The sequence below is a fragment of the Myxocyprinus asiaticus genome, chromosome 5 (genome assembly GCF_019703515.2).
Source record: "Myxocyprinus asiaticus isolate MX2 ecotype Aquarium Trade chromosome 5, UBuf_Myxa_2, whole genome shotgun sequence".
In the NCBI taxonomy this organism is placed as follows: domain Eukaryota; kingdom Metazoa; phylum Chordata; class Actinopteri; order Cypriniformes; family Catostomidae; genus Myxocyprinus; species Myxocyprinus asiaticus.
In genome coordinates, this window is record NC_059348.1 from 7,605,229 (window position 1) to 7,617,946 (window position 12,718).

The 12,718-nt window shown below is 41.5% G+C and overlaps 12 non-coding genes across 12 annotated transcripts; 3 read left to right on the plus strand and 9 right to left on the minus strand.

The window, feature by feature from the left end:
- Nucleotides 1–468: 468 nt before the first annotated feature.
- Nucleotides 469–540, minus strand: trnag-ucc (transfer RNA glycine (anticodon UCC)). The gene has a single exon. It is a non-coding gene; the product is annotated as a tRNA-Gly (tRNA).
- Nucleotides 541–2,195: 1,655 nt separating this feature from the next.
- LOC127441707 (U5 spliceosomal RNA) lies at nt 2,196–2,310 on the minus strand. The gene has a single exon (XR_007897372.1). It is a non-coding gene; the product is annotated as a U5 spliceosomal RNA (small nuclear RNA).
- A 1,507-nt stretch (nt 2,311–3,817) lies between these two features.
- LOC127441717 (U5 spliceosomal RNA) lies at nt 3,818–3,933 on the minus strand. Its single transcript, XR_007897382.1, has one exon. It is a non-coding gene; the product is annotated as a U5 spliceosomal RNA (small nuclear RNA).
- Nucleotides 3,934–4,545: 612 nt separating this feature from the next.
- On the plus strand, nt 4,546–4,617 carry trnad-guc (transfer RNA aspartic acid (anticodon GUC)). The gene has a single exon. It is a non-coding gene; the product is annotated as a tRNA-Asp (tRNA).
- A 257-nt stretch (nt 4,618–4,874) lies between these two features.
- trnag-ucc (transfer RNA glycine (anticodon UCC)) lies at nt 4,875–4,946 on the minus strand. Its single transcript has one exon. It is a non-coding gene; the product is annotated as a tRNA-Gly (tRNA).
- Nucleotides 4,947–6,601: 1,655 nt separating this feature from the next.
- On the minus strand, nt 6,602–6,716 carry LOC127441708 (U5 spliceosomal RNA). Its single transcript, XR_007897373.1, has one exon. It is a non-coding gene; the product is annotated as a U5 spliceosomal RNA (small nuclear RNA).
- Nucleotides 6,717–8,223: 1,507 nt separating this feature from the next.
- LOC127441709 (U5 spliceosomal RNA) lies at nt 8,224–8,338 on the minus strand. Its single transcript, XR_007897374.1, has one exon. It is a non-coding gene; the product is annotated as a U5 spliceosomal RNA (small nuclear RNA).
- A 612-nt stretch (nt 8,339–8,950) lies between these two features.
- Nucleotides 8,951–9,022, plus strand: trnad-guc (transfer RNA aspartic acid (anticodon GUC)). Its single transcript has one exon. It is a non-coding gene; the product is annotated as a tRNA-Asp (tRNA).
- Nucleotides 9,023–9,278: 256 nt separating this feature from the next.
- Nucleotides 9,279–9,350, minus strand: trnag-ucc (transfer RNA glycine (anticodon UCC)). Its single transcript has one exon. It is a non-coding gene; the product is annotated as a tRNA-Gly (tRNA).
- A 1,655-nt stretch (nt 9,351–11,005) lies between these two features.
- On the minus strand, nt 11,006–11,120 carry LOC127441710 (U5 spliceosomal RNA). The gene has a single exon (XR_007897375.1). It is a non-coding gene; the product is annotated as a U5 spliceosomal RNA (small nuclear RNA).
- Nucleotides 11,121–11,733: 613 nt separating this feature from the next.
- trnad-guc (transfer RNA aspartic acid (anticodon GUC)) lies at nt 11,734–11,805 on the plus strand. Its single transcript has one exon. It is a non-coding gene; the product is annotated as a tRNA-Asp (tRNA).
- A 257-nt stretch (nt 11,806–12,062) lies between these two features.
- On the minus strand, nt 12,063–12,134 carry trnag-ucc (transfer RNA glycine (anticodon UCC)). The gene has a single exon. It is a non-coding gene; the product is annotated as a tRNA-Gly (tRNA).
- Between the last annotated feature and the right edge of the window lie 584 nt (nt 12,135–12,718).

Sequence of the window (12,718 nt, forward strand, 5' to 3'; positions counted from 1 at the left end):
CACACCATTGTAGGTGATCCGATGTGACTAACCAAAACCCAGTTTTTCTCCCTACTCTAATTGACAGCCAAGGCCTTTAGCACACAAGAAAACAGTGCATGTCATTCTTTGAAATCTTTGTTGAATTGATCAAAATGCATCACATTCCTTGAACTGTCTGTGATTCATTTTTGTAAAGTGATTACAACATACAAAAATATCCTGGATATTTATATATATATATATATATCCTGGAAAAAAGCTCACACATTCTAAATGAGCTGTGTGTGCACCTTCAAGCGTCTTTAAAGGTGTGTCTCCTGGATGCCTAACACTTGGCAGAAGTGCTTGTTTCTGTAAAGTGTTTCTCAAATTGTAAGCAATAGTATTCTTGCCAACAGGCAGGCTTTTGCACGAGTCAGCGATCGGCTCAGGCCTCGAGTCAGCTGCATTCCATTTCATTATAACAACAGCTTGATCCAAATGCAATGCGTTGGCCGGGAATCGAACCCGGGTCAACTGCTTGGAAGGCAGCTATGCTCACCACTATACCACCAACGCAAGCAGATAGTGACTGACGCCCATGTTTTACAAAAGTGCTGTAAATACTAGTTTATACCCCAGTTGAAAATGCATGACTGCTGTCTGTATCCGGCCTTATCCATCTTGTGGTAGAGAGTACTCCATTTAATGCTAGACAGACCTTAAATATGTGCTGCTTACCAAAACTTTTAAGTTGTTAAACAACTTAAAAGTTACAGGCACATATTCATTACCCATCTCCAAACAAAAACAAAATGAGTGTTTTTCATGCTTTATCTGCAGAACAATTATCCCCTTTGGATCATTTCAAGATCAAGCAAAGGCCCAAACATAAGGTAATTCCACAGGCTATTCCAATGACCTGCTTACAGATCCCATGAAGCATCCTGCCTTGCAATCCCATGTTCATACTTATGCTGTTTTTAACAAACTTGTGTAGCTCTGCTTGCAGCAGAGCCCCCCAAAATATGAAAAACTCACAAAGGCTCCCATCCACGGAAATCTTTAGTGAAAGATGTATTCGTAATGAGCTGTAAGCCTGATCCTCTGGTGCAGGCTCCTCCTGAATTGCTTTTTCTCAGTGGACCATTCCAATTTGGAGCATTTAAGGTAATACAATCCCCTCTAAAATTGAAAACAATCCCAATCTGAGGGGATCTCACTGAAGCTGAGGTTAAGTAATAATGGCCCTAATGGAAAGCATTGCAAATATTAGTTGACTTTAGCACAACGTTTGATAGGGTTCTTCTGGAGTAAGGGGGTGTGGCAGCACAAGAAAGCTGTGCTTTGTGCAAGCATATTGTGACACATTAATATCATTGCCATTTGTTCTTAAGAGTAAGACATACAAAAACTGTATTGAAAAGGGCATGGCCCACACAGCACAGAACCAAAACATCATTTACACTGAGATACATCATGTGGATTTCTTCCATGGGCATCTCTCAGGAGTGAGTAAGAAACAGTTTTGTTTCCACTCAGTCTTTTCAGGCACAGGCTAGTACCATGTGACAATGTGATTCACACTGCACAGTAGTATTCAGGAACAAATAACGAATAGTTATGGGCGTCAGTCACTATCTGCTTGCGTTGGTATTTACAGCACTTTTGTAAAACATGGGCGTCAGTCACTATCTGCTTGCGTTGGTGGAATTAACAGCCAAGGCCTTTAGCACACGAGAAAACTTAGCAGAAGTGCTTGTATCTGTAAAGTGTTTCTCAAATTGTAAGCATTAGGATTCTTGCGAACAGGCAGTGCTCAAATATACAAAAGCAGGGGACAAGCCAGGATTAACTAAACACTAGTTTATACCCCAATTGAAAATGCATGCCTGCTGTCTGTATCCGGCCATATCCGTCTTGTGGTAGAGAGTACTCCATTTAATGCTAGACAGACCTTAAATATGTGCTGCTTACCAAAACTTTTAAGTTGTTAAACAACTTAAAGGTTACAGGCACAGATTCATTACTCATCTCCAAACAAAAACAAAATGAGTGGTTTTCATGCTTTATCTGCAGAACAATTATCTCCTTTGGATCATTTCAAGATCAAGCAAAGGCCCAAACATAAGGTGATTCCACAGGCTATTCCGATGACCTGCTTGCAGATCCCATAAAGCATCTTGCATTGCAATCCCATGTTCATGCTTATGCTGTTTTTAACAAACTCGTGTAGCTCTGCTTGCAACAGAGCCCCCAAAAATACGGAAAACTCACAAAGGTCCCCCTCCACGGAAATCTTTAGTAAAAGGCGAAAGATTTATACGTAATGAAGAGAAACTTGAGCTGTAAACAAGGTCCTTTGGGCCAGTAATCTACCACTGCTCTGCCATAATATTCAACAAGGGTAACCTCTGGTGCAGGCTCCTCCTGGATTGCTTTTTCTCAGTGGACAATTCCAATTAGGAGCATTTAAGGTAATAAAATCCCCCTAAAAATGAAAACAATCCCAACCTGAGGGGATCTCACTGAAGCTGAGGTTAAGTAATAATGCCCCTAATGGAAAGCATATCAAATATTAGTTGACTTCAGCACAACGTTTGATAGGCTAATTCTGGAGTAAGGGGTGAGGCAGCATAAGAAAGCTGTGCTTTGTGCAAGCATATTCAGGAACAAATAACGAATAGTGGTGTCAACACACCATTGTAGGTGATCCGATGTGACTAACCAAAACCCAGTTTTTCTCCCTACTCTAATTGACAGCCAAGGCCTTTAGCACACAAGAAAACAGTGCATGTCATTCTTTGAAATCTTTGTTGAATTGATCAAAATGCATCACATTCCTTGAACTGTCTGTGATTCATTTTTGTAAAGTGATTACAACATACAAAAATATCCTGGATATGGATAGGCTGTTTGATAGGGTTCTTCTGGAGTAAGGGGGTGTGGCAGCACAAGAAAGCTGTGCTTTGTGCAAGCATATTGTGACACATTAATATCATTGCCATTTGTTCTTAAGAGTAAGACATACAAAAACTGTATTGAGAAGGGCATGGCCCACACAGCACAGAACCAAAACATCATTTACACTGAGATACATCATGTGGATTTCTTCCATGGGCATCTCTCAGGAGTGAGTAAGAAACAGTTTTGTTTCCACTCAGTCTTTTCAGGCACAGGCTAGTACCATGTGACAATGTGATTCACACTGCACAGTAGTATTCAGGAACAAATAACGAATAGTTATGGGCGTCAGTCACTATCTGCTTGCGTTGGTATTTACAGCACTTTTGTAAAACATGGGCGTCAGTCACTATCTGCTTGCGTTGGTGGAATTAACAGCCAAGGCCTTTAGCACACGAGAAAACTTAGCAGAAGTGCTTGTATCTGTAAAGTGTTTCTCAAATTGTAAGCATTAGGATTCTTGCGAACAGGCAGTGCTCAAATATACAAAAGCAGGGGACAAGCCAGGATTAACTAAACACTAGTTTATACCCCAATTGAAAATGCATGCCTGCTGTCTGTATCCGGCCATATCCGTCTTGTGGTAGAGAGTACTCCATTTAATGCTAGACAGACCTTAAATATGTGCTGCTTACCAAAACTTTTAAGTTGTTAAACAACTTAAAGGTTACAGGCACAGATTCATTACTCATCTCCAAACAAAAACAAAATGAGTGGTTTTCATGCTTTATCTGCAGAACAATTATCTCCTTTGGATCATTTCAAGATCAAGCAAAGGCCCAAACATAAGGTGATTCCACAGGCTATTCCGATGACCTGCTTGCAGATCCCATAAAGCATCTTGCATTGCAATCCCATGTTCATGCTTATGCTGTTTTTAACAAACTCGTGTAGCTCTGCTTGCAACAGAGCCCCCAAAAATACGGAAAACTCACAAAGGTCCCCCGTCCACGGAAATCTTTAGTAAAAGGCGAAAGATTTATACGTAATGAAGAGAAACTTGAGCTGTAAACAAGGTCCTTTGGGCCAGTAATCTACCACTGCTCTGCCATAATATTCAACAAGGGTAACCTCTGGTGCAGGCTCCTCCTGGATTGCTTTTTCTCAGTGGACAATTCCAATTAGGAGCATTTAAGGTAATAAAATCCCCCTAAAAATGAAAACAATCCCAACCTGAGGGGATCTCACTGAAGCTGAGGTTAAGTAATAATGCCCCTAATGGAAAGCATATCAAATATTAGTTGACTTCAGCACAACGTTTGATAGGCTAATTCTGGAGTAAGGGGTGAGGCAGCATAAGAAAGCTGTGCTTTGTGCAAGCATATTCAGGAACAAATAACGAATAGTGGTGTCAACACACCATTGTAGGTGATCCGATGTGACTAACCAAAACCCAGTTTTTCTCCCTACTCTAATTGACAGCCAAGGCCTTTAGCACACAAGAAAACAGTGCATGTCATTCTTTGAAATCTTTGTTGAATTGATCAAAATGCATCACATTCCTTGAACTGTCTGTGATTCATTTTTGTAAAGTGATTACAACATACAAAAATATCCTGGATATGGATAGGCTGTTTGCCCAGCTTGGGACTGTGACTGGGAGGCATGCTGCCTCACCAGTCCTCGTTAGTATAGTGGACAGTATCTCCGCCTGTCACGCGGAAGACCGGGGTTCGATTCCCCGACGGGGAGATTGACATTTTGGGGGCTTCCGAAAAAAAGCTCACACATTCTAAATGAGCTGTGTGTGCACCTTCAAGCGTCTTTAAAGGTGTGTCTCCTGGATGCCTAACACTTGGCAGAAGTGCTTGTTTCTGTAAAGTGTTTCTCAAATTGTAAGCAATAGTATTCTTGCCAACAGGCAGGCTTTTGCACGAGTCAGCGATCGGCTCAGGCCTCGAGTCAGCTGCATTCCATTTCATTATAACAACAGCTTGATCCAAATGCAATGCGTTGGCCGGGAATCGAACCCGGGTCAACTGCTTGGAAGGCAGCTATGCTCACCACTATACCACCAACGCAAGCAGATAGTGACTGACGCCCATGTTTTACAAAAGTGCTGTAAATACTAGTTTATACCCCAGTTGAAAATGCATGACTGCTGTCTGTATCCGGCCTTATCCATCTTGTGGTAGAGAGTACTCCATTTAATGCTAGACAGACCTTAAATATGTGCTGCTTACCAAAACTTTTAAGTTGTTAAACAACTTAAAAGTTACAGGCACATATTCATTACCCATCTCCAAACAAAAACAAAATGAGTGTTTTTCATGCTTTATCTGCAGAACAATTATCCCCTTTGGATCATTTCAAGATCAAGCAAAGGCCCAAACATAAGGTAATTCCACAGGCTATTCCAATGACCTGCTTACAGATCCCATGAAGCATCCTGCCTTGCAATCCCATGTTCATACTTATGCTGTTTTTAACAAACTTGTGTAGCTCTGCTTGCAGCAGAGCCCCCCAAAATATGAAAAACTCACAAAGGCTCCCATCCACGGAAATCTTTAGTGAAAGATGTATTCGTAATGAGCTGTAAGCCTGATCCTCTGGTGCAGGCTCCTCCTGAATTGCTTTTTCTCAGTGGACCATTCCAATTTGGAGCATTTAAGGTAATACAATCCCCTCTAAAATTGAAAACAATCCCAATCTGAGGGGATCTCACTGAAGCTGAGGTTAAGTAATAATGGCCCTAATGGAAAGCATTGCAAATATTAGTTGACTTTAGCACAACGTTTGATAGGGTTCTTCTGGAGTAAGGGGGTGTGGCAGCACAAGAAAGCTGTGCTTTGTGCAAGCATATTGTGACACATTAATATCATTGCCATTTGTTCTTAAGAGTAAGACATACAAAAACTGTATTGAAAAGGGCATGGCCCACACAGCACAGAACCAAAACATCATTTACACTGAGATACATCATGTGGATTTCTTCCATGGGCATCTCTCAGGAGTGAGTAAGAAACAGTTTTGTTTCCACTCAGTCTTTTCAGGCACAGGCTAGTACCATGTGACAATGTGATTCACACTGCACAGTAGTATTCAGGAACAAATAACGAATAGTTATGGGCGTCAGTCACTATCTGCTTGCGTTGGTATTTACAGCACTTTTGTAAAACATGGGCGTCAGTCACTATCTGCTTGCGTTGGTGGAATTAACAGCCAAGGCCTTTAGCACACGAGAAAACTTAGCAGAAGTGCTTGTATCTGTAAAGTGTTTCTCAAATTGTAAGCATTAGGATTCTTGCGAACAGGCAGTGCTCAAATATACAAAAGCAGGGGACAAGCCAGGATTAACTAAACACTAGTTTATACCCCAATTGAAAATGCATGCCTGCTGTCTGTATCCGGCCATATCCGTCTTGTGGTAGAGAGTACTCCATTTAATGCTAGACAGACCTTAAATATGTGCTGCTTACCAAAACTTTTAAGTTGTTAAACAACTTAAAGGTTACAGGCACAGATTCATTACTCATCTCCAAACAAAAACAAAATGAGTGGTTTTCATGCTTTATCTGCAGAACAATTATCTCCTTTGGATCATTTCAAGATCAAGCAAAGGCCCAAACATAAGGTGATTCCACAGGCTATTCCGATGACCTGCTTACAGATCCCATAAAGCATCTTGCATTGCAATCCCATGTTCATGCTTATGCTGTTTTTAACAAACTCGTGTAGCTCTGCTTGCAACAGAGCCCCCAAAAATACGGAAAACTCACAAAGGTCCCCCTCCACGGAAATCTTTAGTAAAAGGCGAAAGATTTATACGTAATGAAGAGAAACTTGAGCTGTAAACAAGGTCCTTTGGGCCAGTAATCTACCACTGCTCTGCCATAATATTCAACAAGGGTAACCTCTGGTGCAGGCTCCTCCTGGATTGCTTTTTCTCAGTGGACAATTCCAATTAGGAGCATTTAAGGTAATAAAATCCCCCTAAAAATGAAAACAATCCCAACCTGAGGGGATCTCACTGAAGCTGAGGTTAAGTAATAATGCCCCTAATGGAAAGCATATCAAATATTAGTTGACTTCAGCACAACGTTTGATAGGCTAATTCTGGAGTAAGGGGTGAGGCAGCATAAGAAAGCTGTGCTTTGTGCAAGCATATTCAGGAACAAATAACGAATAGTGGTGTCAACACACCATTGTAGGTGATCCGATGTGACTAACCAAAACCCAGTTTTTCTCCCTACTCTAATTGACAGCCAAGGCCTTTAGCACACAAGAAAACAGTGCATGTCATTCTTTGAAATCTTTGTTGAATTGATCAAAATGCATCACATTCCTTGAACTGTCTGTGATTCATTTTTGTAAAGTGATTACAACATACAAAAATATCCTGGATATGGATAGGCTGTTTGATAGGGTTCTTCTGGAGTAAGGGGGTGTGGCAGCACAAGAAAGCTGTGCTTTGTGCAAGCATATTGTGACACATTAATATCATTGCCATTTGTTCTTAAGAGTAAGACATACAAAAACTGTATTGAGAAGGGCATGGCCCACACAGCACAGAACCAAAACATCATTTACACTGAGATACATCATGTGGATTTCTTCCATGGGCATCTCTCAGGAGTGAGTAAGAAACAGTTTTGTTTCCACTCAGTCTTTTCAGGCACAGGCTAGTACCATGTGACAATGTGATTCACACTGCACAGTAGTATTCAGGAACAAATAACGAATAGTTATGGGCGTCAGTCACTATCTGCTTGCGTTGGTATTTACAGCACTTTTGTAAAACATGGGCGTCAGTCACTATCTGCTTGCGTTGGTGGAATTAACAGCCAAGGCCTTTAGCACACGAGAAAACTTAGCAGAAGTGCTTGTATCTGTAAAGTGTTTCTCAAATTGTAAGCATTAGGATTCTTGCGAACAGGCAGTGCTCAAATATACAAAAGCAGGGGACAAGCCAGGATTAACTAAACACTAGTTTATACCCCAATTGAAAATGCATGCCTGCTGTCTGTATCCGGCCATATCCGTCTTGTGGTAGAGAGTACTCCATTTAATGCTAGACAGACCTTAAATATGTGCTGCTTACCAAAACTTTTAAGTTGTTAAACAACTTAAAGGTTACAGGCACAGATTCATTACTCATCTCCAAACAAAAACAAAATGAGTGGTTTTCATGCTTTATCTGCAGAACAATTATCTCCTTTGGATCATTTCAAGATCAAGCAAAGGCCCAAACATAAGGTGATTCCACAGGCTATTCCGATGACCTGCTTGCAGATCCCATAAAGCATCTTGCATTGCAATCCCATGTTCATGCTTATGCTGTTTTTAACAAACTCGTGTAGCTCTGCTTGCAACAGAGCCCCCAAAAATACGGAAAACTCACAAAGGTCCCCCTCCACGGAAATCTTTAGTAAAAGGCGAAAGATTTATACGTAATGAAGAGAAACTTGAGCTGTAAACAAGGTCCTTTGGGCCAGTAATCTACCACTGCTCTGCCATAATATTCAACAAGGGTAACCTCTGGTGCAGGCTCCTCCTGGATTGCTTTTTCTCAGTGGACAATTCCAATTAGGAGCATTTAAGGTAATAAAATCCCCCTAAAAATGAAAACAATCCCAACCTGAGGGGATCTCACTGAAGCTGAGGTTAAGTAATAATGCCCCTAATGGAAAGCATATCAAATATTAGTTGACTTCAGCACAACGTTTGATAGGCTAATTCTGGAGTAAGGGGTGAGGCAGCATAAGAAAGCTGTGCTTTGTGCAAGCATATTCAGGAACAAATAACGAATAGTGGTGTCAACACACCATTGTAGGTGATCCGATGTGACTAACCAAAACCCAGTTTTTCTCCCTACTCTAATTGACAGCCAAGGCCTTTAGCACACAAGAAAACAGTGCATGTCATTCTTTGAAATCTTTGTTGAATTGATCAAAATGCATCACATTCCTTGAACTGTCTGTGATTCATTTTTGTAAAGTGATTACAACATACAAAAATATCCTGGATATGGATAGGCTGTTTGCCCAGCTTGGGACTGTGACTGGGAGGCATGCTGCCTCACCAGTCCTCGTTAGTATAGTGGACAGTATCTCCGCCTGTCACGCGGAAGACCGGGGTTCGATTCCCCGACGGGGAGATTGACATTTTGGGGGCTTCCGAAAAAAGCTCACACATTCTAAATGAGCTGTGTGTGCACCTTCAAGCGTCTTTAAAGGTGTGTCTCCTGGATGCCTAACACTTGGCAGAAGTGCTTGTTTCTGTAAAGTGTTTCTCAAATTGTAAGCAATAGTATTCTTGCCAACAGGCAGGCTTTTGCACGAGTCAGCGATCGGCTCAGGCCTCGAGTCAGCTGCATTCCATTTCATTATAACAACAGCTTGATCCAAATGCAATGCGTTGGCCGGGAATCGAACCCGGGTCAACTGCTTGGAAGGCAGCTATGCTCACCACTATACCACCAACGCAAGCAGATAGTGACTGACGCCCATGTTTTACAAAAGTGCTGTAAATACTAGTTTATACCCCAGTTGAAAATGCATGACTGCTGTCTGTATCCGGCCTTATCCATCTTGTGGTAGAGAGTACTCCATTTAATGCTAGACAGACCTTAAATATGTGCTGCTTACCAAAACTTTTAAGTTGTTAAACAACTTAAAAGTTACAGGCACATATTCATTACCCATCTCCAAACAAAAACAAAATGAGTGTTTTTCATGCTTTATCTGCAGAACAATTATCCCCTTTGGATCATTTCAAGATCAAGCAAAGGCCCAAACATAAGGTAATTCCACAGGCTATTCCAATGACCTGCTTACAGATCCCATGAAGCATCCTGCCTTGCAATCCCATGTTCATACTTATGCTGTTTTTAACAAACTTGTGTAGCTCTGCTTGCAGCAGAGCCCCCCAAAATATGAAAAACTCACAAAGGCTCCCATCCACGGAAATCTTTAGTGAAAGATGTATTCGTAATGAGCTGTAAGCCTGATCCTCTGGTGCAGGCTCCTCCTGAATTGCTTTTTCTCAGTGGACCATTCCAATTTGGAGCATTTAAGGTAATACAATCCCCTCTAAAATTGAAAACAATCCCAATCTGAGGGGATCTCACTGAAGCTGAGGTTAAGTAATAATGGCCCTAATGGAAAGCATTGCAAATATTAGTTGACTTTAGCACAACGTTTGATAGGGTTCTTCTGGAGTAAGGGGGTGTGGCAGCACAAGAAAGCTGTGCTTTGTGCAAGCATATTGTGACACATTAATATCATTGCCATTTGTTCTTAAGAGTAAGACATACAAAAACTGTATTGAAAAGGGCATGGCCCACACAGCACAGAACCAAAACATCATTTACACTGAGATACATCATGTGGATTTCTTCCATGGGCATCTCTCAGGAGTGAGTAAGAAACAGTTTTGTTTCCACTCAGTCTTTTCAGGCACAGGCTAGTACCATGTGACAATGTGATTCACACTGCACAGTAGTATTCAGGAACAAATAACGAATAGTTATGGGCGTCAGTCACTATCTGCTTGCGTTGGTATTTACAGCACTTTTGTAAAACATGGGCGTCAGTCACTATCTGCTTGCGTTGGTGGAATTAACAGCCAAGGCCTTTAGCACACGAGAAAACTTAGCAGAAGTGCTTGTATCTGTAAAGTGTTTCTCAAATTGTAAGCATTAGGATTCTTGCGAACAGGCAGTGCTCAAATATACAAAAGCAGGGGACAAGCCAGGATTAACTAAACACTAGTTTATACCCCAATTGAAAATGCATGCCTGCTGTCTGTATCCGGCCATATCCGTCTTGTGGTAGAGAGTACTCCATTTAATGCTAGACAGACCTTAAATATGTGCTGCTTACCAAAACTTTTAAGTTGTTAAACAACTTAAAGGTTACAGGCACAGATTCATTACTCATCTCCAAACAAAAACAAAATGAGTGGTTTTCATGCTTTATCTGCAGAACAATTATCTCCTTTGGATCATTTCAAGATCAAGCAAAGGCCCAAACATAAGGTGATTCCACAGGCTATTCCGATGACCTGCTTGCAGATCCCATAAAGCATCTTGCATTGCAATCCCATGTTCATGCTTATGCTGTTTTTAACAAACTCGTGTAGCTCTGCTTGCAACAGAGCCCCCAAAAATACGGAAAACTCACAAAGGTCCCCCTCCACGGAAATCTTTAGTAAAAGGCGAAAGATTTATACGTAATGAAGAGAAACTTGAGCTGTAAACAAGGTCCTTTGGGCCAGTAATCTACCACTGCTCTGCCATAATATTCAACAAGGGTAACCTCTGGTGCAGGCTCCTCCTGGATTGCTTTTTCTCAGTGGACAATTCCAATTAGGAGCATTTAAGGTAATAAAATCCCCCCTAAAAATGAAAACAATCCCAACCTGAGGGGATCTCACTGAAGCTGAGGTTAAGTAATAATGCCCCTAATGGAAAGCATATCAAATATTAGTTGACTTCAGCACAACGTTTGATAGGCTAATTCTGGAGTAAGGGGTGAGGCAGCATAAGAAAGCTGTGCTTTGTGCAAGCATATTCAGGAACAAATAACGAATAGTGGTGTCAACACACCATTGTAGGTGATCCGATGTGACTAACCAAAACCCAGTTTTTCTCCCTACTCTAATTGACAGCCAAGGCCTTTAGCACACAAGAAAACAGTGCATGTCATTCTTTGAAATCTTTGTTGAATTGATCAAAATGCATCACATTCCTTGAACTGTCTGTGATTCATTTTTGTAAAGTGATTACAACATACAAAAATATCCTGGATATGGATAGGCTGTTTGCCCAGCTTGGGACTGTGACTGGGAGGCATGCTGCCTCACCAGTCCTCGTTAGTATAGTGGACAGTATCTCCGCCTGTCACGCGGAAGACCGGGGTTCGATTCCCCGACGGGGAGATTGACATTTTGGGGGCTTCCGAAAAAAAGCTCACACATTCTAAATGAGCTGTGTGTGCACCTTCAAGCGTCTTTAAAGGTGTGTCTCCTGGATGCCTAACACTTGGCAGAAGTGCTTGTTTCTGTAAAGTGTTTCTCAAATTGTAAGCAATAGTATTCTTGCCAACAGGCAGGCTTTTGCACGAGTCAGCGATCGGCTCAGGCCTCGAGTCAGCTGCATTCCATTTCATTATAACAACAGCTTGATCCAAATGCAATGCGTTGGCCGGGAATCGAACCCGGGTCAACTGCTTGGAAGGCAGCTATGCTCACCACTATACCACCAACGCAAGCAGATAGTGACTGACGCCCATGTTTTACAAAAGTGCTGTAAATACTAGTTTATACCCCAGTTGAAAATGCATGACTGCTGTCTGTATCCGGCCTTATCCATCTTGTGGTAGAGAGTACTCCATTTAATGCTAGACAGACCTTAAATATGTGCTGCTTACCAAAACTTTTAAGTTGTTAAACAACTTAAAAGTTACAGGCACATATTCATTACCCATCTCCAAACAAAAACAAAATGAGTGTTTTTCATGCTTTATCTGCAGAACAATTATCCCCTTTGGATCATTTCAAGATCAAGCAAAGGCCCAAACATAAGGTAATTCCACAGGCTATTCCAATGACCTGCTTACAGATCCCATGAAGCATCCTGCCTTGCAATCCCATGTTCATACTTATGCTGTTTTTAACAAACTTGTGTAGCTCTGCTTGCAGCAGAGCCCCCCAAAATATGAAAAACTCACAAAGGCTCCCATCCACGGAAATCTTTAGTGAAAGATGTATTCGTAATGAGCTGTAAGCCTGATCCTCTGGTGCAGGCTCCTCCTGAATTGCTTTTTCTCAGTGGACCATTCCAATTTGGAGC